We start from the raw sequence: 4,522 nt of genomic DNA, 5'->3' as shown, positions 1-4,522 counted from the left end.
GAGAGAGAATTTTTTAATATTTATCTTTCAGTTCTCTGAAATCTTAAAACCAGTGAGTTTATCCACTATCAAGAAAAATTTAGTTTCAAACACATAGCAGCCACCAAACTTTAAAAAAAAAAAAACTTTAATTGGATAATATAGCTCCTCTTTTTAAAACTTTTCAACAGCCTCCCATTGCTGTTCGGATAGGATACAAAATCCGTAATAAGAACTTCAAGCTAATTCGTAATTCATTCAAGAAATATTGATTGAATGCCTATTAGGTATTTTAAGCTTGGAAAATAACAGCCATGAGGGGATTGGGCAAATCCTCAGTTCCCACGGAGCTTACACGAGGAGGGATAGGGGCAGGTCGGGGAAAGACTGACAGACTATAAACAAATAAAATCAATAAACAGACCAGATAAATTCCAATGTGATGAGTGTTGTGAAAAAAAATAAAATGGGATATTTGTTACAGAAAATAAGCTATTTATTTAGTTTCCCAGGCTTATCTTAATCACCCAGAGAATTTCTACAATACTATTCCCTCTCCCAAGGCTCCTCCCTAGTCTTCCTGAAACATCATTCTCTCTTCAGGTCTCAGCTAAAAATGGCAGCTTTTCTCAGTTAAAGGCTCCTTTTTATATACTTCCATTTGTACACAGGTCTTCTTTGTAACGTTAATTACCTGGATAAGTATTTGTCGGGACTTGCCACAGGTAGGGTCTTCTTGTGTGTGGTCTTGTTGATATAGGTACAAACATATCCCTTCCAAACAGCCCAGGTATCCTTAAAATGAACAGAAGGACATTGTTTTATTTTTTTCTTAAAGATCGCTTGATCAAGAGTAATAAAAACCATTTGAAGATCACATATAAGTGACAAGGGAAATGCAATTAGTCTGAATGAAAACTAAGTATTCAGTGATTGATTCAGATCATATTTTATTTGCATGTATACTCATCTAGACTTTTTCTAAGCATATTTATGCATACCTTTTAATATAAAAAGTAATCATACATATTCTTTTGTAAATTGCTTTTCTCACTAAATTTATAACCTGAACAAATGCTATTCACTGGGAGCTGGGAGGCACACTGGGGATGGAATGCAGGACTTTTAGCAAGATACGCCAGCTCTCTGAGTTATATCCCCAGCCTGAATGCTATTATTTATTATTATTATTGTTATTATTATTATTATTATTATTATTTGTACCAGGAATTGAACTCAGAGGCATGCAACCACTGAACCACATCCCCAGCCCTATTTTGTATTTTATTTAGAGACAGGGTCTCACTAAGTTGCTTAGCACCTCGCTTGAACTCACAATCTCCTATCTCAGCCTCCCAAGCCCCTGGGATTATAGGCGTGTGCCACCGTTCCTGGCGCTGAATGCTACTCATTTTTAATGCCTATGTAGTAGACTACTATGTAGAACTAACTGTAATTAACTAATTATTGTTAATTAGTAGTTATCTTTCTTGATTTTTCAACATTTTCATTCTACACTACAATTAGCCTCTTTGGGATATATAAATATACATATATAATACATATTTGCAAACTTGTTCATTTCTTTCCTGAAAGTGAATTTCTGAATGGAAATTTGTTGGTCAAACAATATGGATATATTGAGGCTTTTGATTCACATTATCAAATTGCTTGTAAAAAGTTATATCAATTTGTACCACTAAGCATACAGATGTGCCCATTTCATTCTTTTTTTCTTTCTTTTTTTTAAATGTGTCCATTTCATAGAATCTTCATCAATACTTAAGTTTTTTTTAGTTGTAGGTAGACACAATACCTTTATTTTTCATTTATGTGGTGCTGAGGATGGAACCCAGGGCCCCACACATGCGAGACACATGCTCCACTGCTGAGCTACAGCCCCAGCCCCAATACTTAATAAGTTTTTTTTAGGTGTAGATGGACACAACACAATGCCTTTATTTTTATGTGGTGCTGAGGATCGAACCTGGGTCCCGCCCATGCTAGGCAAGTGCTCTACCGCTGAGCTACAATCCCAGCCCCTTAATAAGTTTTTAAATCTTGGAAATTCTTATAGGCAAAAAGAGAAATCAGTTTTTATTTTCATTGATTACTAGAGAGGCTGAATATATTTTCATATGATTATCAGTCAAGCATTTTCTTTTTTGAATTGCCCATTTGTGTCCTTGCACATTAAAAAAAAAATTTAGTTGTAGATGGACACAATACCTTTTGTTTGTTTTTATGTGGTGCTGAGGATGAAACCCAGTGTGTCACATGTGCTAGGCAAGAGCTCTACCACTGAGCTATAACCCCAGGCCCTTTGCACATTTTAAAACTGGGATATTTGGGGCTGGGGCTATAGCTCAGTAGTAGAGTGCTTGCCTCACAAGTGTGAGGCCCTGGGTTCCATCCTCAGCACCACATAAAAATAAATAAAGATATAAAAAAAACTGGGATATTTATCTTTTTTAAAAATGAATTTTTATTTAAAAATTTTAGTTGACTCATGATTCTATTCATACTTGAGTGGCTTCTTCTTGTTTTTAAAACCTTCAATTAAAAAAAATCAGGGCTGGGCATGTAGCTCAGTGAGAGCATTGGTTTAGATGCCAGAAGGGTTCAACCCCCAGCACTAAAAAAATCAATTCATAATAGTTTATTATTATAGACTAGTGATATTTAGCCATGTGTTTTATATTCTACTTGCCAGTTTGTCATTTATCTTTTAGTTTCATTATAAAGTAACATTACCTTTTAGCTATCATATGTCATGTTGAAATTATAGTTTTTTCAGTTTGTCATTTAACTTTATTAACCTTGTATTTTAACATTCTGAAGCTTTACTTATATTTAGGAAATTGTATTTATCAGTCTTTTCCTTTATGGATTTTTATTATATTTAGAAAGTCCTTCTCCATCCCCAAGGCTAAAGAAATTCACCAATATTTTCTCCTACTTCTTTTATGATTTTATATTTTACTTAAGCTACTTACACCTCAAGAATATGTCACAGAGTGGCTGGCAGTCTCAGGTCACTGAAGAATTCATTTCACGCATTCCAGGTAAATGTTATAGTAAGTTATTATGAAAACAAGTCAAAAACTGGTTAGATAGATATATATCACCTAAATCATATATCACATTGTCAAAAATGAAAATATCGAGTCTGCTGGTAAGATGAGCAGGATATAAAGGGTATTGTTTTAATGGCTTGGGATGAAATTTTGCTTATATTCCAGGCTAATGAAACTCCATTATAACTAAGAGGGCAATTATCCCAAAATATATAAGGGCCTACTACGCAGTTTATGGGACTACAACAGTGAATAAAACAGAGAATTGCTGCTCTTAAAGATTGGGGTAAACCAATATTTCGGTAAGTGCCTTACAGAAAACTAAGCAAGTAGGGGCATGGAGAGATTAGTATGGTAGATAGGGTGCTCAAGAAAGGTTTTCTCTGGGGAGGTGAGTATTTAAGAGGCTTGGATGATGAAAGTAAAGAATGAAAAATATGCCAGCTTAGGTCAAGGAGTTGAGGTGGGAACATGTAGGTTTGTTGGGAAAATAGTAAAAAAGTCACCCTGGCTATTGTGTTATCAGAAACCAGAAAAACGAGGGAGGCAAGAAGCACCCCTAAAACCTGGGTAAGATTATTTTTCTTAACTGTGAGGAGGAATTGGATGCTACGGGCACATTCTCCCCATTCCTTCAGGCATTACCATCTGAGAGGCTTTCTTAACCACCCTTTGATGAATTCCACTCCTATCAGATTTTCCCTTTCTTTTACCATCACCCAACCCTTTTCAAGTATTTCAAAGAATTACCACCCTAGATTGTTTTCTACCACTTTTAAACACTGTAATTCCCTTTTGCCCCTACAGGATACTTTGTCATCCCTATTACCTCCTTTACCCAAATTTTCTCCCTAGCATTTATCAATGACTAATGTAATGTAATGTGATAGTTTTGTTTTTTAAATCCTAGTGATTATCAAGAGTTACGAGAACTGAGGTTTTAGTCTATTTTAATTTCTTACTTTAAAATTTTGGTCTACTTTCATTTTCTCAACATTCACGACGGTGCCTGACCTAGAGTTGGTGCTCAATAAATGTATGTTGAATTAAATGCAGGATGCTGTATGAGCTGGTCTGGACTGACTGTGTAAATCGATACTAGATTAGACTAATACCACATTTCACGCTCTCTGAAAAAGGCTTCAAGCAGCCAGGCGGTGACGTCCTTCAGTTTACAAAATGGGAAAGCAAAGGTTCCCACAATTCTCAGAACGCGAATTTCTCGCCACAATTCAAAATGGCGGAAGAGGGTGGGGCCTGTCACATGGTGGGCGTCATAGCAGCTTTCCTTTTCCAAACCCACGCCCGCCTTGCCGCGTCGTCGGCCGTCCCCCTCCTCTGCCCGCCGTGCCTTTTCAAGGAATCGACTGGGATTGGCTAACTGGCTGGGAGAGGGCTGCGGAGCCCGGACGCGGCATCATCACTTCCTGTTGTGGGCAGTCGTTTCCTGTCGCTGCTTGGTAACA

This window comes from Urocitellus parryii, chromosome X (genome assembly GCF_045843805.1).
Source record: "Urocitellus parryii isolate mUroPar1 chromosome X, mUroPar1.hap1, whole genome shotgun sequence".
Taxonomy (NCBI): Eukaryota; Metazoa; Chordata; class Mammalia; order Rodentia; family Sciuridae; genus Urocitellus; species Urocitellus parryii.
Note: the sequence above shows the minus strand (reverse complement) of the source record.